Raw genomic sequence first — 24,233 nt, 5'->3', positions numbered from 1 at the left:
GATGACTTTTGACTAAGGGGAGCTAGGACTCAGCTCATTCTCAATTCCTCAATTCACTGATACCCTCTTGCTGTGGCAACAAGTTTAAGACTTGCTCTTGGCTCAATTGTAAGTCCATACTGTGGTAAATATACATACATACACATATATAAATCTTTTGAGGGGTAAGGTGAGTTTACTAACTACTATGCAGGAGATAAACTAGGTACATGCTGGCTGCTCAAACCTCCTTTAGTTCTACTTTGTATTGGCTATCAGATAAATGTCATTCTTGAAGAGAAATAACAGCTACCATGGAAACTGGGGGAGAAATGGGAATGAAAGGTATGGAGTTCTTGGCTTGTGACATGAATTTGTTGAGGACATGGTTCATCATTTCCATAACCAATGGAAATGTCCCATGGGTGTCTGATAATGACTTGTTTCCTTGTTACCTTGCTATTTCCTCTCATCTCTACTATCTCTCATTTTTCTCTTACACTCAGAGCTTTTTCAAACCTAAATGCACAGTGAGAGTTTAATCAGAGTTCCAGTAATTAACTGTTTTTATTTTTCATAACATTTAGGCCAGATCACACTGCTTTGAAAAAGTTCAGGAATAAATTGTGCCCTCAAAGGGGAAAGCATGGGCTCTCATTACTTGAGCAGAATCTGGGCTTTCCTAGATAGAGAGGTTTACATCTAACAAGTAAACACCAGCTTTGAGATTCACACTGCAAAGCTAGATGCTTAGCTGACTTCTAAGAGGATTTAATCAAGCTACAGGATATATGATTCAAAGCAAAAAAATGTAATTAAGAAAAATCCCTTTTCAGTAAGGAAGGAGCAGATTGTTTCCATTAATTTTATGAGGAATTTTGTTTTCATTGGCTAAAGCTTAACCCTGTGAGGAGAGAAGGCTTTAATGGAATAGCTCAGAGTTTTGGGTCACAAATAATGAGCATACTACAAACATCCCAGCCAGGTTGGCTTTATGTAACTTAATAATTCACAAAGACACTTAAAAGTACCGTGGTCTCATTCCTGTGGGTATTTCCTACAAACATATTGTCAGTAAGTATCTAAGGCAATATTTGAACCCACGTCTTCCAGACACCAGCAATATAAAGAATGTCATCTGACAGTATAACTGGCCGTGTAGTGATCTAGCCATGTAGTGAGAGCAGAGGGTACCGGGGCTAGCCCCTGGACTTCACTTGTATTCATGTAGGTAGGCAGCTAGATAGTGCTCTGGATAGAATTCTGGGTCTGAAATCAGAAAATGCACAGTTCAAATTTGACCCCAGACAATGACTAACTGTATGACCCTGAGTAAGTCGCTTCACCTCTCGTCTGCCTCAGTTTCCTCATCTGTAAAACGGGGGCAATAATAGTATTCCACCTCCCGGGGTTATTGTGAGCATCAAATGATGTAATATTTGTAAAGTGCAATACCTGGCACATAGCAATCATTATATGAATATTCACTATTATTATTCATCATTATTCATATAATCTAAAGAGAACACAAGAAGAGTCTCTGGTGTATTGGTTGGATGTTAAACAGAACTGAGTTAAAAATACTGTGATCTTAAGTTGTTCTACACACAGATAAAATGGGATACAGAATTTAAACAAATCTGAATATTCCTGAGTTATCCAGATTGCCTGCCTACAGCTATTTACACACTAACTTTATTATTTTATGCCCAAATTCAGTCCCCTTTCCAATCTACCTGTCATTGTCATTACCATTCTTCCTGTTAGTTAATTTCAAATCCTGGGAATTCACCTTTTATTCAACCCAGTCCCTAAACCCTTTGCTTTTTTTCTTTAAAATGGCTCCCATATCTATTTCATCTACTTTGCCTCTGCCATCATCTAATCCAGATCCTCCAAATAACATCCCCACTGTTCTGACTTTAGACTATTTTATACAACAATATCAAACTAATCTTCCTTAACCAGTGACCATGGTAGTGGATTTTTAATCTGTAAATATTTTTATGTGCCTACTGTGTGCCAGGCACGTGCTAAGGATTGGAGATAGAAAAAGAGGCAAAAAAAGGCCCTGTCCCCAAGAACCTTATGATCTAAACAAATATACACAGTGGCAGCTATATACAGGATAAAATAGGAAATAACAGATGGCAGGCACTGGAATTAAGACAAGTTGGGAAACATTTCCTGTAGAAGATAGGATTTTAATTGGGACTTAGAGGAAGCCAGGGAGCTCAGTAGGCAGAATAGATAAGGGAGAGGTTCCAAGGAGGAGACAGCCAGAAAAAATGCTTAGAACTGAGAGATGGAGTGCCTTGTTCCTTGGAACAACCAGGAGACAGGTATCACTGGATATCATATTGGGGCTTGGGATTCAGAAGTCCTCACTTCTCAAGTCCTGCCTCTGAAAGTTACCAGTTATATAATAATGGACTTTTCTCATTTCTAAATTAAGGAAAATGTATATAATCTGTAGTACTTATTTCACAAGACTATTATGAGACTTTGAAATAATATACAGTGTCCCAAAAGTCAGTGCAGATTTCAGCTTACTAGCTTAGTATAAAGGGACACCCTTCATTCAATCTTAGGAGCATTATATTTTTGTACCAAGCATGCGTTTTAATCAGTTTACTAACCTCCTAGTGAGGAAACTAACTCTGTCAACATCTGTTTTGCAACTTAGACACCAAAAGATTTTCTTGGGGCACTAAAAGGCTAAATAAATCACTTATCCCAGATCTTCCTGACCCCTCTATCTTCTGTACCAGGCTTAGATTTACTAGTATGTCATTTTGATTTGGGGTTCCATTTCTGTAATGTTGAAGGTTGCCTTGGAATTGTGGGAAATGGCAGAGTTCATCATGATTTCAAATGATGGCCATGGATCCCACAGATGTTGGCCATTTGACCTTTGGTTTTATGACTATTATACTAGACTCTGTAGGATATCTAAGTATTTTTGCTAGTAGTCATGTCTCACATTTAATTGAAATAATTTTTATGTAACTTTCAGATTTTCTTTCTTACCTTCTCATCAAGTCCAATAATGTTAATGATCTTTACAGATTATGGTACCATTTTTTAAAAAATCACAGAAACTATTTGATTTAGATAAATGATTTAAGCCATGAAATTTTTTTCTTCTTCCTTCCTTCTTGTGATTTCAATCATATTCGTAGATATTTTGCAAAACTTTAGACTCTGATCAAATAACCTAATAACAATTAGATGTATCAATTAATGTCAATTGAATGTAAATTTTTTATTACAAATCCCTAATGTTCTATTTATCATGTGGTTTTGGGACCACAGCAGTGGTTTTTCTGACATTGGATCTGTGATTTCATCTGTGTGTCTGTCTCCTCTGCTGATACAGATTTATGAGCTCATCATGGATTCTCAGGCAATTTTCCATGTGTTCTTATAAATTCAGGAGTCTGTGCCAACATACTGGAGTCCAGCCTAGTACCCAAGCTGTCCATCTGGCATTTCTCATTCTTGCTCCTTTACCAGACCACTTTTTTCCTTCGTTGTCTCAATTCATTGCTATTAGGTTGAAACCTATTGATGCCCCCAGGATTACTTGTAATTTTGATTCTTTCGGGAGCAGTATGACATGGCAGCATGAAGGAATAGGAAAAAATGCTAGATTTGTATGCAAAGGATCTCACTACAAAATCTGGTTCTACCATTTCCTATCTATGTCAAGTTTGGGCAAGGCTTTGGATTTAAGTCAATTTATCTGTCCAACTAGGGGGTTAGGCTAAATGGCTTCTAAGATTCCTTTCAGCTCTAACTAACTTTATAAATCAATTATTATTTTTAATAGTATTTTATTTTCCCAAATGTATGCCAAGATAGTTTTCAACATTCACCTTTGCAAAACCTTGTGTTCCAAATTTTTTTCCTCTCCTTCTCCCAAGACAGACAGCAAGCAATTCCGTATAGGTTAAACATATGCAATTCTTCTAAGCATGTTTCCACATTTATCATGCTGTGCAAAAAAGTCATAATCTAATGATTCTGTCATTTGTAGCCCTTCAAATGTAAAAGTAGAATTTTTGTTCAAACATTTTTCAGTCATATCTAGTTCTTTGTGACCCCATTTGGGATTTTCTTGGCAGAGACACTGGAATAGTTTGCCATTTCCTTCCCCAGCTCATTTTGTAGATGAGGAAACTGAGGCAAGTAGGGTCACACAGTCAGGAAGTATCAGAGACCAGATTTGAACTCATGAAGATATCTCCTAACTCCATTCCTGACACTCAATATACTCTGCCACTAGCTGCCCTGAAAGCATTGTGGTTTCCCAAATATAAACTAAACATATCCTCCTCCTTGATACCAGCTTATCATCCAATATAGTGCCTATTGAAGTGGTGTTTCTTGATGAATTGTCACTTAATACTTCTGTGAATCATCCATCTTTATAGTATTGCCTGAGCAAATTGTTTGGATCTTGATTGACTAAGAGTGATGTAAATAATAGTTTTTTTTTTCTTATTTTGACCAGAAACTCTGAGAGTTTTCCCCTTCCCCAATTGATTTTCTTTTCGACTGGTTAAGAGGCGATTGTCTGCTTCATTTCTTGCCTAGACTTAAGCACTGAATGGGTGTTGCCTCAAGTTAAGACCTGTTAAGACCTTAGCTTAAATTTGAAAGTATGCTCAAAAAGTTTTCAAGCTTTTTTGATCCAGCAGTGTTTCAACTGGGTTTATATCCCAAAGAGATCTTAAAGGAGGGAAAGGGACCCATATGTGCAGAAATGTTTGTGGCAGCCCTTTTGTAGCAGCAAGAGTGGATGCTCATCAGATGGAGAATGGCTGAACAAGTCAAGTTATGGTCTATGAACATTATGGAATAGTATTGTTCTATAAGAAACAATCAGCAAAATAATTTTAGAGAGGCCTGAAGAGACTTACGTGAACTAATGCTAAGTGAAGTGAGCAGAAATCATCAGGAGATCATTATACATGGCAACAATTATACCATGATCAATTCTGATGGACGGGGCTCTCTTTAACAATGAGATGATTCAAACCAGTTCCACTTATGCAGTGATGCATAGAGCCATCTACACCCAGAGAGAGAATCATGGGAACAGAGTATAACACAACATAGCATTCAGCATTCTCAGTCTCTCTGTTGTTGTTTACTTGCATTTTGTTTCCTTTCTCGGGCTTTTTTTCCCCCTTCTTGATCTGATTTTTCTTGTGAAGCAAGATAACTATTTAAATATTTATACATATTTTGAATTTAACATATGTTTTAACATATTTAACATGTATTGGACTACCTGCCATCTAGGGGATGGGGGGAAGGAAGGGAAAAGTTGGAACAGAAGGCTTTGCAAGGGTCAGTGTTGAAAAATTACCCATACATATGTTTTGTAAATAAATGGCTATAATAATAATAATAAAAAAAGACCTTAGCTTAAAAAGGCCCAGGTCTCCCACTGTGTGGCCATCTCCAGTCGTTCTGATCCATCTCTGGTCACTGGACCCAGATGGCCCTGGAAGGGAAAGGGGTGCAGTGACCTTGCCCATGCCTGCCCACCTGAAATCCAATTCACTTGCTTGTCATGACCTCCCCTCCCCAATGTCATGGTCTTCTTGGAGAAGGATGGACAAACAACATTGTCTGGATAGCACGTGGCACTTCACTGTGGATAGTCAGATATTTCCATGTTATGTGATAACTTTATAGAGTGTTTGTGGCTCAGTGCAAAGAGTATGATGTTGTCTCCAAACAGGACAAGTTGGAGAAGCTCGCCATCAACACTTGATAACTATTGCATTAAAATGTGTGTAGTCTCAAAGAACATTGGATTTCTCAGCATTGGAATGTTTTTAAATGCTTCGAAATCTAAATCTTTCAAAATCTAAAATGCTGACCAAGATTTCCGTGGCACTCATTTTTCCCACATCAGTTTAGACCACATCACAAGGAGTTCAGTATGCTCCAAGATTAGATTTACAACTACTAAGAAAACCCTAAATCTTTAATTTTAGCAATTAAAAAAACAAGCTGGTGATGTTTTTAGTGCCTAGAAGAAGAGGTGGAAACAGAACCAAATGCCACAGATTAGCAGACATATTCAATGCCATTAGGAAGTTCTCATTGTTTCCTTTGGAATCTGAAGGGAACATGGAGAAGATGAGGTAGAACTTTGGGACTCAGGTTTCTTGCCTTTGAGAGACAGTATCTTGTAGACAGAGGCACTTCTGCCTCTGATAGAATGCCTGAATGTCCTTAGTAGTCACTGTCTCTCAGGTTTCTGGACAACTTTATACCACTAGAAATTGCAGAGAAGGTCCTATCCTACTGGGAGGTTTCCTGCTCATGAAGTCCCTGATAGCAATGAAATCTCAGCTCATTCTCTATCTCTTCATTCCTTTGTAATTACTGTTTCCTTATATGGTCCAGTGGCCTTTGTCAGTTTTTTTTTTCTTTTTTTCCCCAAAGAATTTATCCCTGAAAATTTCTAGCATCAAATGACTTAGATTTCATGATGATTGGTTCCATTTTTCCTAATGCTTCCTCGACACTGCTTAGTTCTCTGTTACTTTGCACAAATTATATTCCAGATACTTTGTAGTCCCCTACAACCAACATCTGCCTCTTCAAAATAAGCCCAGTGCATTGTTAGCTGGCCTGTGCCATTGGTAAGCCTCTCTAATTGTCAAGAAGCTATTTCTTAGATTGATCCAGAATCTACTTCTTTATCACAGATCTTTTCTGTCTTTCAAAGGACAACTCTTCAATCTCTCCCCTTAATCTTTTCTACGCTAAACACTAACAGCTCTTTCTACTTTTCTTTTATATAATGACATTTTAGACCACATTATATATACATACTCTACTATAATTATATAAATATACATATATGCTGTAGTAAGGTTTCTTAATTTTTTTTCCACTTGCAATCCCTTTTTGCCTGAGAAATTTTTGACTGTGGGCATATAGGTAATAAAATAGATATACAAATCAAACTTTACTGGTAATAAAGCATAATTTTGTGACCCCCACATTTAGTTACAAGAATCCCATATAAGATGGGATTGCCTGTCATCAAGGGGAGGGAGTAGAGGGAGGGGGGGATAATTTGGAAAAATGAATACAAGGGATAATGTTATAAAAAATTATTCATGCATATGTACTGTCAAAAAAATTATAAATAAAATTAAAAAAAAAAGAATCCCATATAAGTTTGCAAGCCACAGTATAAGAAACTGAATTCTATAATATGTATGCTAGATAGTATGTATAACATATATATGTATATATACATATTATAATTTATAAATGTTACTCTTTAAATGCAACATCCAGATTACATGAATTATTCCAGTTATGATCTGATAAAGATACTGCATAAAGTATTATTACCAGAAATTGATAACTGTTATCTCTTAATTGTGAAAAGAAAGTATCTCACTATATCTAGATATAGGTAGATGTTTATATTTTTCACCCTTTTAGATGATTTTTATTTATCATTCTCATATAATAATAGTTAATGTTACTCTTATTTTAATAAAGAGTATTCTTAGCAGGGAAGAACATGATCAGCATGAGTTAATCATGTTTATCTAAATCATGTTTGCTACATTTTGCAATAGTCTGTTCTGTTGCATTGAACCTAAAGCATAACCATTTATGTATGGGGAAATATCAGAATAAGAGGAAATATATAGTTTCTGCTAGACTGGCTATGGATTTCCAAACCTATTAAGTAATGATATATGTCCTAGGAACAAATAAAGTAGTAATAATAATATCCCCTCTCTACAGAGAACTTTAAAATTTGCAAAACATTTTATTCAAAATTACTTTATGAAGCGCAGCTAGATGATATTGCAGTAGACAGAGCTCAGGATCTGGAATCAGGAGGATCTGAATTCAAATGTGACCCTCAGCCATTGATCTGTGTGACAGTTCACTTAACCATGATTGTTTCTTTAAAAAAAAAGTTTTATGATGTAGGTAGGAAATGTATTATTATTATTATTTCCATTTTTTTAAGATGATGAAATTAAGACTTCACATCTGAATGTTTGGGATATTCCATCCAATCCACCCTCAGACTAACCCTACCTCTTTAATGCTTACCCTTTAGAATAAGGGAAAAGTAAAAATAACTCTTCTTTTTTTTTTTCTGGATTTATTTCTGGATATATTTCCTTTCAAATGGATTGGTTCCACTTTTTCCCCCTGAGGCAATTGGGATTAAGTGACTTGCCCAGGGTCACACAGCTAGGAAGTGTTAAGTCTTAGTCTGAGGTCAGATTTGAACTCAGGTCCTCCTGACTTCAGAGCTGGTGCTCTAACCACTTCACCACTCAGCTGCCCCTGTGCTTTAAAAAAATAAATAAATAAGATCCTACAGGAAGAAATTTTAGTTTTACAGGGTATAAAATGTGATATATAAACTATAGACAAAAGTCTGAAATAATTGATATGAGAAGTATATACAAACTCTGTCCCTGAAACTCTGGAGACTGGTAATTAATAAATAAAAGAGTTTCTTCCCTTTTTGTGGCTCACGTCCTTGTTCACTGAACAAGGTGTCTCATGCTGAGAAGTTGAAACTAGGGATTGTGATGAGAAGAAAAAATAAAGCAGCTGCTAGAAGTTGATTTTGCTTGGTCTTTTTTTTTTTTTTTTCCATATAAGCTTTAACTTTGCATGACAAGCGTCATCCTAAGTTATCAGTTAAAAACTACATTGTCGTGTGGGTGTTGGGTTGGGCTGTTTTTTTGTTTTGTTTTGTTTTGTTTTTTTTTTTTCTCATCTGAAAATATGAGGCAACCTGAATCATTGGGATTTTCTTTTTTCAACATGATCTAAGTGTGAAAAATCAAAAACTTTGAAGAAGTTTGGTGGGGCAAAATCTTTGGTGTTGGATGTTTAGAGTGTGATATTACTGCCAGCAGACTGGAAAACAAACAAAATAATTCAGACAAGACATGACTCTTGTTTTGCGTGAGTTTGAAGAGAAATTATGTCCTTGCTTACCAAATCAATAGTCTAGGGTGGTTTAGGTGTGGTCCTGCCTGAAGGTAGAGACAGAGCTTGCCATGATCTCTTCTGTTGCTCCCTCCTCTTGGAAGGAAATTATAAAAGGTACTGGAAAGCTGTGGTATTGACTTGGATAAATGAACTAGATTCATTTGTTCTTCAGGGATGCTCTTCTAGGTGACTGAATAGGACCCTAAAAAAAATTCAGAAACCTATCTTTTATGAATAACCTTCTGCTGAGATAATCCCATTTCTTTCTACCACTGTTAAACTAAGTTTTTGTCTTTTTTTTTTCCTACTGTAGAAAAGCATTAGAAAGCTTCTTTCTAGACATAGAAAGCTTCAGCTCTCCAATGAACTGGAACTCCTGACCCAGGAGGGCATGTATCAAGAGGGAACCAAAGCTTGAGTGCAGTGACCAAATCTCCCTTTAAAACTTTAGAGCATTTGTTGCTAAAAATTTTAACAGTGCTGTTATAGTAATATGACCACAGTTGAAACTTGTGTGTTCATCTAAAATAAGTGGGTATTTAGGAGTGGAAAAGGGAAATGAAAGTATAAAGTTAGCAAATGGTACCACCTTACTTTTCTTTTGTATTAAAGTAAATTAAAGTACATATAGCTTTTAAATACATCACAGAATGTCAGAGTGGAAAGAAGTCATCTAGTTCAACCTTTACTAGAATCCAAATTTCCTCATTGACATTTGGCATATGATCAAATGGTTCTAGATGGATCCCCCCCATGCTCCTATTTCCTTGATTCACCCCCTTCTTTCCCCATCCTTTGTATTTGAGCTGCTAGCCCTAACATGCTGATGAAACTTTGCCCCCCCCCCCAAGATCACTAAAGATCTTCTAATTACCTTTTTTTCTGGTTTTAACCTCTTTAACTTCTCTTCTGCTTTTGACAAAACTGATCGCCTCTTTACGGCTAAAGGTGAATCCATTAGCGCCTACTTAGCCCAGTGCCAGGCACATAGTAAACATTTAATAAATGTTTTAAAGTGGTTGAATACCCTTACTTCCTTTAGCTTCAGAGACATCCCGTTCTCCCAATTCTCCTCTGTCTTGCCTAATTCCTCCACTTCTCAGCACTTTGATGTATTTCCCAAAGGTCTCTCCTTGGCATTTCTTCCTTCATTTACTTCTCTACAACATACTGTTGTCTAAGTACCCGTGACATCTTTCTAATGCATGAAAATTCAGATTTCTCCATGGGTTAAGCTTTGGAAATTTAGACATTAATAAAAAAAGTTTTGATTCTAGGCCATAATTTGTGTACTACAAAATAAGACTTTTCTGCATAGGCACAAGGGAAGTTTGTTATCAGTAAATGTGTCCCTTGGTACTTTTCTAAGTAGGTAAAATGGTGGTTTGAGTTACTGAGATGACCAGAGTCATTGAATAGTAGCAGAGTTACCAATGGAGAACACATATGCATACCTGGAGTCTACCCAAAAACAACCAGAGAATTTTCTACATGAAATTGCTTTTGGCCACATTTTTTTGGTTCTTTATATCCAGCCTTTAAGGGACACAATAATAATAATGGGTCATATTTATATAGCATGTTCTGACTATGAAGTACTTTATATACATGCCCTTCACAATGACCTTGTGAGGTGGATATTACATTATTCTTTCCATTTATATGAAGAATCTGAAAGAAAAAGGTTAAATGTCTTGGTGAAGCTCAAATATATTAAATAAACTCAGGACTTCTGATTTGAAATATTACCTTTGCCATTTGCTACGCACCAGATATTTTAGCAACCTTGTAGAGATTTGTATCCCAAATTACATAATTGCATAATTACATAAATTACTTTATCATTTATGTAAAGCAATCATTTGTATTGTGTTGAGTTGCGTAGAAATACCTCTCACAAATGAATAAAATTTATGGAAGAGATTATCATATATTTTTATGATTTATAAATCATAGAATGAATGAGTGAAGAATAAGTGAATGAATTAATAATTGATGGATGGCCAGATGAATGAATGAAACATTTCTTTAGTGTTTTCTGTGCCTAAACACTGTACTAAGGGTACTATCAAAAGCAAGCAAGATAGTTCTTTTCCTTAAGAAACTTACACTCTAATGAAATAAGCAGACGCATAAAAAGGGAACCAGCAAAGAGGGAATTTGGCAGATGTGTCCACATGGAAAATGTCCAGGAAGTAGCATGAAGGCATGGTTCTAAACAAGATAAAGTGAAGGCTCACCTATCAGAGCCCAGGGTCTCAGGAGCAGAGTCCACGTCCTAGTAGGAGAATGTCAAAGTTGGAAAGGGTTTTAAAGATCATCAAGCCCCAATATCACTTCATAGGTGAGTGAAAAAACTCAGAAAGTAAAATAACTTTCTCAGGGTCACAAAATCATTGTATGGTATAAAGAGGACATGAACTAGTTCTCCTGATTCCAACCAGTGTTCTTTCTTTTGTTACCATGCTGTGTCTCATAATTATCCTTATAGAACACATCAAAACTAGAAATAACACCCTGGTTATTTCTAGAACTGCAACAGGTAGTAAGTTTGGAGTCTGCTGAATGTTAGGATGGAGCACTAATCCATGACTGAAAGGCTTGATGCACAACTTCCCCGCTCTCCTAGAACCAATTTTTAGTCCAGAGGAATTATAGGAAGAAGAATTATAGCCATCGCACTGACGTCTAGGGGCCTTCTTAGAGATTCCTTCCCTCTTCCTGTCACCTCAAATGAGATTGGCCTAGAGAAAAAAGTCTGAAATGTTGGATTGTTATTTTATTAGTCCTTGAATCCAACTCCTCTGTTTTTCAGTGAGAAAGGAGAGTTTGTTTTCCATTGTCCCTGTCATTTTAACTTGCCCAGACAGATGCAAAGATAGAGACAGAGACAGTGAGAGAGACAAAGAGAGAGGGAGAGAGACAGAAACAGAGACAGAGAGACAGAGAGAGAAGGAGGGAGGAGGGGGAGGGAGGGAGAATAAGAGAGAGAAATAGAGAATGCTTCTTGTAGATGAGAACTATTTTCTTTTTGTGTCTCCTGTCAGCTGATTGAATTAATTGTTGAGTTCTTTGAATTTGCATAAAATGAGGGGAAATACCAAAAAAGGCCTACTAGAAAGAGCACTTGCTCTGAAGTCAAAGAATGATGGTTCAGATCTTACTCCTGGAGGTTGTTATGTGAAAAATCACTTAATCTCTTTTGGCCTCAGTTTTCTCATCTGTGAAATGAGAGGATTAAACTAGATGACCTCCGAGACCGCTTTTAATTCTAGATCCATGATCCTATGACAAGTTTAGTTTTTTTTTTTTTTTTTTTAAACCACTTCAGTACAAAATCTGATCCTTATTTATTCTCACAGGTACCCAGGCCCAATGAAACAGCATCATCCTTAGATATTGGAGACTTTTTTTTTTTTTAACTTAAATCACTTACTGACTTCAAAAACTTTTTTTCTTTATGTTGTTCTATAATTCCTCAGAAATAATAGCTACCTTTTGATATGCTTCATTTTTCCTTCTGTATTTTTTCTCCTTCTTATCACCAGTACAATGACTTTGCAAACTTTTGAATAAAATTGAATCCACAAAACACATAGGAGCTGATCACTTAGATGTGGCAGGGGAACTAAGAATCTGTATACTTCAATGCCCTGGGCAATAATACTACCCAGGCTTTAATTTGAGGAAATCCATCCTGAATGGATTCACATTCCCCTCAGATCTCTTCATTAAAGTCAGCATGAGCTGGTAGTGGTTGCTCTGATTATGGAGTGCTTAGGAATTGGTTTATAGGATATTTATTTTGTTTCTTTACCATAATCAGAAAATGTAATGCAGGCAGTGTAACCTTAGGACTTTTTCCTGTGGTTTATTTAAATAGGCAGTACTTGGGATGTGATATATAAGGAAGGTAAAAGGGTCAAAATCCTATTTAATTTAATTAACTTGTGCTTACTTGGAAGACCACCAAGTCAGTGCAAAGGTGTGCTGAGAAAATCAAATCCCAAGTCATATGAAATCTTGAGAAAGAACAAGCTACCTTTGATGAAAGCTTTCCTCTTCTTAGTATTGTATCATTTTAATTATTTGAATAAGCCATTCCAGGCTTTACATTTAATATTGCATGGTACTTCAAAAGCAAAATTAAATAAACCTTGCTGTTTACAAGGAAAACTTATTCTTCAAACCTGAAAAGAAAAAAAAGTTACAATGATTTTCATTATTATTGTAAAAACTAGGTCTTAGAGTATAATGTGTGTTGCTTCAAAAATAATCCCATATCTGGCATAATCTGCCTCAGAAGATGGTGATGAATGTGTATAAGATTTCTAATTTAGAAAAGGGCCATTTTTAAAAAAGTCATAATTAATGCTTAGCACTTTTCTAAGTCATTCCCACTAAAACCACACGATGTCCCATCTCCAGTGGGAATTTCAATCAACTTGAATTGATAATGATGAATATAGCAAGATACATTCAGTAAGTGCTTTCAGATATAAAATGTGTTCATTTGAAGTAGCAGTTCACTTAAAGTTTTCAGTTCTGTTTTTGTTTTTGGTTTTTTTTTAATCAAGTCCTTTGCTTTGGCGTGATGTTTAAAATATGAAAAGTCATTGCAATTAGTGGCTTGTATATCCAGATGGACATGACCAAATAACAGCTTTCAACTTGAAAGATTTTGGCGATCTAGGATGTGCCTATAATTATGTCCCTTCTGTTGGGTGGGGGAAGGGAGAACCTTGCAGATCCTAACACATTTTAATTGATATCCTTTTGCTGTACTCAACAGGATGGTCTCTTCTTGTGGGAGATAGGGAAACATGGAGAGTTTAGATAAGCTAAGGTAGAAATAGGGTACAAAAATAAGTTTTTGTTAGTTTGCTTTTTCATATTCATACCCCTATAACTTTTCCTTTACTCCCAAAGTTCCACAGCAAAAACCTTAGTTACAACCTGAGGATAAATGGTGCGTATTGATTCCGGATTATTATATAAGAACATGCTGTTCTATCAAAATGGAATCTTGTTTATCAAAATGCCCTAGAAAGGGTGATATAGTTAGATGAGCTGGATTTATTTCTGCTGTGTGACTTTAAAATTTTGCTATTTTCTTAAGCATCAGTTCAGGAAATTTTAAGTATCCATACTCTACAGTTTGTTCTTAAAGATCACTGATTTCTTCTGGCAGTGTTGTGATATTGAACAGAAACATTCCATATGCCATTCCCATCCCTCTACCCCATCACCTTCCCATTGATTATGTCTGAATTAAGAGTTTTGCTGTCTTTGATCAGAGTTTCTCCATTGTAAAATCATTAAAGGCTTCTCATTAATGATTATGTGAATGTGAAGTGACCTACCTTAACTCCATAAAAATAGTTGTAACTAAATGTTAATATATCTGAGCTTTTACTGAAAGCAACCCATGTTTAAAAGCTTACCTATGTACCAGCAAGGTCAGAGTTCATTTTCTCAACTCAGTTTTAAAACGATGGCTTCGAATTACACATTTCAGACTCTTGAGTGCTTGTATGCATGTGTGTGAGACAACAAGGATGTTTAATCATTGACTTTTTTATTTGATAGATTTTTGAAAGCTCATCTGAGTTTTGTTGTTGTTTTTATGAACAGCTATCTTCATCCGGGAGGGGAAATTCTGCTCCCCTGGGTATTCAGTCCCTAAACTTTGATCGGGACGTTTCATGGGCTTGATTGCACACTGCAGCAAACTCTGCTTGAGGGTGGGTTGGTTACAAAAGACTATTTTGTTTACTTATTTTGGTTAGTTTTTAAGCCAGACTGTTCATAGGAGCCCTCTAAGGGGAGTGATGTTTCATTATCAAAGCTTCAGAGTGACATAGTTATAGAATTTCTTCCTGGATGTATTTCATGTGAGAATCTATTCATATGATAACTAAAAGGAGACAAAAGTACTTGTGGACTCTATTCTCCCTTCAGAGACTGTGGGCAAACTCCCTAGGCAGTTATGAGTAACAAAGGATTATTTTAGCTAAGACGGAGGGCTTGATTTTCAAACTTAACCATACATACACTGCTCATACCACCTCCATATGCCCCCCATCTGGGCATCCACCCGAATCTCCCACAGTCAAAAAAAAAAAAAGGATTCCTAAGAAAATATTATTCACATCCGTGAGTCTCTGAAGCCTAAAAAGGTTCTTTATAAAACAGTGGCCAAGATGGCAAAATTTTAATTGAATTTTAGAAAGTAGCAAATTGAGAAAATGGCAATATAGAGTCAGACTTCATGCAGGCTCCAGAAGGGATTTGTGAAACCTATTGGAAGGAAGCCACAGGAAGAAAGCTATGGCTTTAGAAAGCTGGCAGCCCAAGTTTATTTGGGAGACATTTTTCAATGGTGGAAATTCTTGTTCAGGAATTATGGGATTTGGCCTAGCCGACTTGCCTATCTTCATAATTTGCTCTTTTTCTTTTTTTTTCCCTCCATTTCCTTCCCTTCCCATTATTCCCATCTCTCTACTGACCTGATCATTATTCATCATTTCTCTGTCTCTCATTGCATCCCAGAGTCCACATTTGTGACACATCAGGAATTTGGTGCCCACTAAATAGATTCTGAGCAGGGAAAACCCTAAGCATGGAGAGGATGCATTCGATTTCTTCGAGCAGATCAGAATCATTTGTAAATGCTCTCATTTCCAAAGTGCAGTTGCCTTCCATCCAGCCAGCCTGAATATTTCTTGTACCTTCGCTAGGCAACTGTACAAAACAGAGCCTGAAATAGAAATGAGCTAAGTCGCCCATTAGCCCCATATATACCCCAGCGAACAGCAGTCCTCATCTAAACCATGTTGCACATTTTAGCCGATGGAAGGAAGGCCGACAGCAGAATCAAGTTAGAACCGAAATAATCACTGCCTATAGCTGAGCATTGACACCACTGAGGAATGGGGGTGGAGGAGGGCGGGAGGGGGAGAGAAGGATTGGCTGTGGAATTTCCTTGGTTCCTTTAAAAGAAGAGTTTCTTGGGTTTATTTTTTATTCTGTTTTTAAAATTTTAAAAAGGAAAGGAGGGAGGGAATGAGAGAGAGAGAGGGGGGGGGAGGGAGGGAGAGAGAAAGGAGAAGGGGGGTAGGGTAGATAGTGAGAAAAATAGACCAGCTAAGACTAGACTACCTGATCACACTGGAGAACATGAAGCAAGTGGTGTGTGTGTGTGTGTGTGTGTGTGTGTGTGTGTGTGTGTTTTCCTGGGGCATGCAAACTGCACATATGTGCCCTCAAACATACACATATAGATTTAATGGGGGGCACAAAGGGGAAAATGGAGGAGCCTAGCCTGTTCTTTTTAATTTGGGTCTGTTTGCTTGTATTTAGCACTCAAGGGCTCATACATTCAGTTTGCTCAAAAGAGTGATCAAGTTTTCCTTGCTCATGCCTCCAATCAGAAATGCATGAAGGGCAGCTGCAGAGATAATACATTTTCCCCAAAGGCTTTGGCTGAGCAAATTAGGTGTCAATGGGGTGCCCGCTCAGGCAGTACTCTCTCTAATTAGTCTCTTGAGCCTAGTTGGTGGCGGGTATGAGATGATCTAATCAATTGGTCTGTGTCTGATGGTACGTGTAAAAATCCTACCCGGCAGAGCTCTCTCCCACAGGTCACTCACCTGCACAGCAGGAAGGCTCACTTTCATTTTTCATCTCTCCTGTCACATGATGCTGACAGTTGGTTTTAAGAAAATTGAATCCAAAAAATATCTAGTTCATAGGGCACCCAGGTCAGAACAAAGTTGCATTATGGGTATCACGGATCCAATTAATTAATATTTATAGCCAAGAAGCACCATGTAGATATTTTCTGAATAAAACTGTTATCAATAATAATCCATTTCATATAAAATGGATTCCTTTTCCAGAGATAGGTCAAAATAACAAATGACAAATGGTGTTAATTTTCTGATTGACTGTGTGTGTACATGTCTGTGTATCTGAAGGGATGATTCATGAACAAGATTTATGTCTCTGGGTGTGCAGTATATCTCACTGGTGGAGAATGTACAAGTAGATGATTTAAATCAATCTGATATTCTACTTCCCAGAAGAGACAGCAGCATCTTTCCTTCATCCCCACCCTAAATCCCTCTCACTAAACATCTGGTCATACTTAGACTTCAAAGAATACACATACACTCGTATACATATATACAATAATTGCCAGCAGCATGAATGGTGCTATTCTATGAGCAAACCAAACGTTTTGACGATTACCTCAACTTCAGACGAGAGGGGCTCTTAGTGTCGTGGTTAAAGTGGTGTTCCATAATGCAGTTTGGACTAAGACAGCTTCCAGAGAAGCCTTCAACAGGGCAGCCCCCAAACCATTGAATCTCTTCAAGGTGCTATGTTAGGCTATCAATAAAATAAAATAAAAAAGCAGGGAAGGGGGAACAAGTAGTTATCTTTCAATATGTCAGTGCTCGATCACGACAAAATTGCACTGAACAAAACCTGATCCTAGAAGTCACTACAGCTCACAGCTACCAGAACTCAACTCTGACAGGAACAAATGAAAAGGAATTCAGATGGTATAAAAATAATTAGCAATAAACTATATATTTGGCAAAGATTGACTTGTGGAGAACACCCCTCCATTCCAGCATATTTAAGTCTCTCAGGTCATCCAGTAGCTTTCTGAACCCAAAGTTCAGTAATATGTAAAGCCCAGTGCTTTCAAATGAGTTGGTAATTATAATAAACAAAAGGGAAAGGGAGATAGTGAGGGAGAGAAGGAGAGAGAGAGAGAGAGAGAGAGAGAGAGAGAGAGAGAGAGAGAGAGAGAGAGAGAGAGAGAGAGAGAGAGAGAGAGAGAGAGAGAGAAGGACAGAGAGAGAGAGAGAGAGAGAAGGAGAAGAAGGGAGGTAGGGAAAGAGACAGTGAAAGAGAGAGAGACAGACAGAGACAAAGAGACAGACAAACAGAAGAAGGGAGGTAGGGAAAGAGACAGTGAAAGAGAGAGAGACAGACAGAGACAAAGAGACAGAGAAAGAGAGACAAACAGAGAGAGAAGAAGGGAGAGAAGGGGAGAGAGACAGAGAAAAGAAGGGGGAGAGAGAGAGAAGAGAGATAGAGAGACAGAGGCAGGAGAGGAAGGAGAGAAATCATTGAGTAAGCAGCTAATTCTCTGAGCCCTAATGTTGCTGTTAACTAGTTAATACCCACAAAACATTTTGGAGACATGGTTCCTTCTGTCTAGAAGCAGAGGCTCAAAGAGACCTGTCTACATTTAGTGCCTCCGTCTCTTCTTCTCTCCCTTATTTTTCTGGCTTCATCATTCAACTGATACTCTCTCCCTCCAAAGTGATGAGCACTCTGTTAATTGCCAATCCGGATAGCTTCTTAGACCTTCTCCTCATTGATCCTACAGGTAGCATTTGATACCAGTGACAATCTCTCCTCCTGGATATCACTGGTTATCATATCTCACTACTTTCTGCATGTGTCCCGTGGCTCCATCTTCATCTCCTTTGCCAGATGACTTACCACCTTGGCTCCTGTATGTGGATTTACTGCAGAGTTCTCTCTTGGGCCCTCGGTCTCTCTATCCCCTTTTGTTGCTCCCAGAGGTTCAGATCTCATCTCTAAAAACATTACTCCCACTTCTATCTAAACAACTCAGGTCTCTCCTTTAAATTCCAGCTCTGTTTGACTAAACTGCCTATTGAACTTTTCCAATTGGATGTTGAACACATTCTTCAACTCGTTATGTCCAAAAGTCAGCTCATAAACTTTCTCCTCTCTTGCTTTAAGCTTCTCCATTTCTCTTGAGGACACCGTCATCTCTCACTGCCACAACTTTAGAATAACTTAGACCCTTGCCTCTCATCATCCCCCTTAGCCAATCATTTATCAAGTCTGGTTGATTTCCCTTCCGTCTCTCTCACATATGTTCCCTTTGCTGTATTTATGCAACCATTATCCTTATTCAGACATTTAACACCTCTTGCTTGTGCTGTGATAATGGCCTCCTAATTGATCTCCCTGGAACCCATTCTCCCTACAGCATCCAAAATTATAATGTATAGATCTGATCCTATCACTGTCCTTCTCAACAAGTTTCCAGTGTTTCTCTAGACTGTAGCTGCCTTTTTGGGGGTACTTAAATGTTCTTCACAATCAGGTTCGTTTTTTTAAAGATGCCTTATGCATTACCCAGTTTTCTTTATTTATGGTCAATCAAACCAACTTTCTTGCTTTTCCCTATACATTATAGTTGATCTCTTGCCTCCAGACCTTTGCATAGCCTTTCTTTCTTACTCAGGTACACTCCTTCATGGAATCCCTGGATTCTCTTAAGCCTCAGTTCCAAAGCCAATGTATCCTGACCCCCATGGTTTTTAGTTCCCTTTGAAATCACTTGACATTCATTTTGTGTATATATAAAATTCATTTTATTTACTTTTCTATGTTCATATAATTTCCTATCAGACCGATAAGCCCTTTAAGGTCAGGCATTATTTTACTTTTATCTTAATATTCCTAAAACAGTTTTGTCTTCATATCCCTAGAACAGGACTTGGCACATGGGTATCAGAAGAACTCAATAATTATCAAATGAGTTGGTCTGTCCAAAGAGATTAGAGCATTAATATTAAATAAGCTCAAATAAGCAGGAAGGCATCACTGGCTCCTCAAACAGCACAATTCAATATGTCATAGTTTTGTACATTCTAAAGGGCAAATCTATCCTTCAAAACATCAGCACTTATGATCTAGTCTGAGATTGCCTGATTTGGAAACAGAGGGAGAGAAGGGAAGGGATTAAGCATTCATGAAGTATCTTCTATGTGTCAGGTACTGTGCTGTGATTTTTTTAACCAAAAAAAAAAAATCTTGATTCTGATGATAACTCATTTTAAAGCTGAGGAAACTGAGGCAGACAAATGTTAAATGATTTGCCAAGAGTTACAATACTAATAAATGTTTAACCCCAGATCTGAAAGTCAGGTCTTCTTGATTCCAAGCCCAGAGCTCTATCTACACTATTCCACCAGCTAGCTGGTGTATCTGTGCCTGCCAACAGGTACAAAGAAAGTCACTATCTGGGGTATAACTTTTATAATTTACTAATGGATTTTAGGACAGGAGAACCAAGGAAATGGACCTGTTAGAATGTAAGCTTTATGAGGGCAGGGAATATATCTTTAATTTCTTGAATGCAATAATCGTTGATTTCATGGCACATAGTCTTACCCAGAGTAAATGTTTAAAAGCATTTCTTGAAGTAATCTGAAAGAATTGTGTGCAGCATCTAGGATTGCCAGGTACTTTTGAAGTTGCTTACCTCTTATTTTATTTTGTTTTTTTTAATAGTTTTTATTTACCAGATATATGCATGGGTAATTTTACAACATTGGCAGTTGCCAAACCTTTTGTTCTAATTTTTCCCTTACCTTTCATTTTAAAGATCAACTATTTAGGTCAAGGGGGGCGGGATGGGACCTGGTACAGGTCCCACAGATAGGAAATGGCAAATCCAAAGTCAGGATTCTTTCCAGTCTACCACACTTCCTTGTTTGGTTTCAGGACAAACCACCGAGTCTCATCTTCACATTCTGAAATGGATTTTGTGGAGAAGCTAGGATTCTGGGAGCTCTCTGACTAGGAACAGAAGGATGACCTTGGAGATTGGAAAAGGGTCATGTGGGGGGAGATCCCTATATGTTATCTGCTCCAGCTTGGGATGGCTTTGAAGACAGGAGTAAGAGATCAGAAAAAGATGCTCTTAAGCAGATGTGCCTGAGGCCTTCTGTAAACAACGTGCCCCAGTGCTGGGCCCAGGCAAAGCCATTGTGGCTCCTCTGAGGACTAGGGGGATAGAAACGACCTAGAAGGAGACAGCACGTTGAGCATAGAAAATATCTTTTTATTTTTCTTTCATTTTCTTCTGAGCATTTGGGGTCTCTTTTTTTTTTTTTTTTTACAGGTAATAGTTTTCTTTATTGAGCATAAACAGACCATAGTATTACTAACATTTATTGTTGTTTAGTTATTTTCAGTTCATGTCAGATTCTTCATTATCCCATGGTAGAGATGCTAGCATATATATATATATATATATATATATATATATATATATATATATATATATATATATATATATATATATATATATATATATATATAAACCTGATAGAAACTGAGACAAACAGGGTTAAATAGTTGGCTCAGGGTCACACAGCTAGTAAGAGACTGAATCTAGATTCAGATTCAGGTCGACTCCAGGCCCACACTCTTATCATTCTACCACCCACTGGATACCCTCCCTATCACAAGCAGCTACATTAAGTAGTTTTAAGCAAGTTAGCAGGTATGAGAGCAAGGTAGGGCTTGATGGATACAGAAGGACCCCAGATTTCTTAGACTCCAGTGAGACTATCTTCTGTGTTTTCTGACCCTGAGAAAAGGGGACGTGGGTGAGAAATCAGAGATGTGTGTGCTGAGAGACACAGAGATTGTGGTAATTGAAATGGGGGGAAATGAGTGACTCAGAAGGAAATAGTCTATTTTCACAATCTCACAACTGTAAAAGTGTGAAATCTAGCACTCTGCCAAGCACCCACTTGTCAAGAGGTTGTTTCCATGTTCCCCATCTCTGGGAAAGTGATAGCTGTTACAGTAGACTCAGAGGTGCCGGCCTGTGTTTGAGAAAGGCCTATGTAAGAGAGGAGAGTCTGGAAACCTGGGACCAGGTGCCGGGAGGAAGATACAGCAGCAGCAGAACTTGATTTAGGTCCATTCCTTTAAAAGAGTCCAATGGGATTGGAATGCCTGCCTGTTTCAGAACCGAAGCAATGAGGGGGATTCAAGAGCCATGATTTGACAAATAGGAATCACTTACTTATGATTTCCTTTTCAGTGAAATGTTTCACTTCTCCATCCCTGTCGTGCTACTAACTTTGAATCTCCCCCAAGACTTTGGACTCTTCTCTCTATTCCCATCTCATCACCTAGCCAACCACACGCACAGGGGGTAAAAAGACCTGAGACCCTTAAATGTGGGGTGACTCCTGAAGAAGTCACTGAACCTCTGTCAGCCTCAGTTTCTTTAACTGTAAAAGGGGTAATAACAGCACCTACTTCTCAGGATTGTTGCAAGAATCAAATGAGACAATATTACATAAGCACTTAGCACAGTGCCTGGAACAGTTGAGGCACTTAATACATGTTTGCTTGCTTCTTCTCCCTTCTGGTAGATTCAGTTAAAATGTCCATTTGGATGATGGGTCTAGCCCTAACTTCTCTGCTAACCTCCAGGTTTACATTTCCAACTGCCTGTAGGACTTCTCAAACTAAATGTCCTAGTAGACATCTTAATTCTGTTATGTACAAAACTGAAGTTATTCTCCCAAACCTTCACCTCTTCACTTCCCCCCCTACACCTCTTCTAAATATTCCTCTTGCTGTCGAGGGCCCCACCATCCTCCTAGTCATTGAGGCTCACAAGTTAGATGTCATTCTCAGCTCCTCATTCATACTGGCCCCCACATGTCCAATCTGTTGCTAAGTCCTCTCATTTCTAGTTTTGCAATCCATCTTCTATCATCCATCCATCCATCCATCCATCCATCCATCTTTCTATCTATCTCTATCTGTCTATCCATCCATCCATCAATTCATCTATTTATATATTTATCTGTCTATCTACCTACTTATCCATGTACCCATCCATCTATATAGTTATCTATCTTATCTATCTATCTATCTATCTATCTATCTATCTATCTATCTATCCATTCATCCATCTGTCTGTCTGTCTATATATTTATCTATCTGTCTGCCTAACTATCCATCCATCCATCCATCCATCCATCCATCCATCTATCCCCTGATCCCCGCTCCTCTTTGACATAGCAGTCAATCTGGTGCATGCTAGCCTTCCGGTTTTTCTTCCTAGCTGCTTTTCCTCTCTTCTTTAGCCAATCTCAGAATTAGCTACCAAAGTGATTTTCCTAAAGCATAGCACTACCTAACCTCCCCCTGTCAATACTCAGCAAATTCCAAATTGTTACTTCCAAGATCAAATGTCAATAATCCTCCATTTGGCTTTTAAAACCCTTGGCAACCTGAATCCTTCCTACATTTCCAGTCTTTTTACACTTTACTCCCTCCCGCATGATCCAGCAACCACCAGCCTTCTTGCTATTTCTGGCACACAACACAACATCTCTGTTTGGCTGAAGGTATTTAGCATATTAATCACTGGAAACAACCACTAGCTAGCTAACCCAACTGGAGTGTGATTTTTTTCCCCCTTTAGTTGTAGGTTGTATTTGTTGATTTGTTTTTGCAACAAAAAACATATTGGCAGGTTTGGGGCTAATTTTTTGTACGATTCCAAAACATTAAATGCTTCTAACCAGTGAGCACATATGATTTACACTGATTTGGAAGAAGGAAAGTTGCTGAATTTCTTTCTCTCTGAGTGATCCAAGGGTACATGGAATTAGATTAAGAAAAGAAACTAAAATGAGAGCATCTGTTTTATCATATTATACTAAAAGGTGGGTTTAAATTGTACTTTGTACTGAATAATGAAAATAGGTGGCTCTCCTTTAGAGTCACTCTAAAGGAGTTGGGGAACATGAAAGGGGACAATGTTTGGGGGTTTTGTTTTGTTTTGGGTTGTGGTTTGTTTTTTGTTTTTTGTTTTTTCACAATTTGTGCTTCTTTTTTTTTCTTCCAGGATTGTTGTCATCATTCTGGGGAGAAGAAAATCTAATGAAGAGACCAATAATATGAAGTGAATCATGATTCAGTTTCCTTTCTCTCTCCCCATGGTGGATTTTTGAAGCTGGCAAGACCCTATTTTCCCTGCAATTTATTTAAAACCTTGCACGCATTCGGATACCTTGTGATTTCAGAGAACTATGTGAAGATTAAGCTTTGCTTACTGATACATGGCATGTATTCTTTCCAGTCTTTTGTGTTGGATTTTGTTTGATTTTCCACTGCGGCGCAGCATCGTTGTAAGGGTTTTTATGCTTTCACCAGCAAGGTCTTAAATACATTAAGACAACACATTTGGTGTTCACACTCCTCCAGTAATGTCTGTACATAAAAGCCACAAAATGGCATAAAAGAATGTGTGTTTTCTTTGAGAATAGTTCAACCAGTGGGAAGGCCATTTTTAGCTAGAGCAAACCCATATTCTCTGACTGAGTAACAAGGACTGTCCTTGGCCACCACGCTATCAG

The 24,233-nt window shown here is 37.8% G+C and overlaps 1 protein-coding gene across 5 annotated transcripts in view; it reads left to right on the top strand.

Annotated features, from left to right (window-relative positions):
• CDK14 (cyclin dependent kinase 14) overlaps positions 1-23,958 on the top strand; it is a 772,185-nt gene extending 748,227 nt beyond the window's left edge. For all 5 annotated transcript variants that reach the window (XM_074266573.1, XM_074266570.1, XM_074266566.1 and 2 more), the window contains one exon: positions 23,723-23,958. The gene's annotated coding sequence lies outside the window, so the exon portion shown is untranslated. The remainder of the gene's footprint in view (positions 1-23,722) is intronic.
• The last annotated feature ends 275 nt before the right edge of the window (positions 23,959-24,233 follow it).

Source organism: Sminthopsis crassicaudata, chromosome 5 (genome assembly GCF_048593235.1).
Source record: "Sminthopsis crassicaudata isolate SCR6 chromosome 5, ASM4859323v1, whole genome shotgun sequence".
Classification (NCBI taxonomy): domain Eukaryota; kingdom Metazoa; phylum Chordata; class Mammalia; order Dasyuromorphia; family Dasyuridae; genus Sminthopsis; species Sminthopsis crassicaudata.
This window is presented reverse-complemented; position numbering and strand designations above follow the sequence as displayed.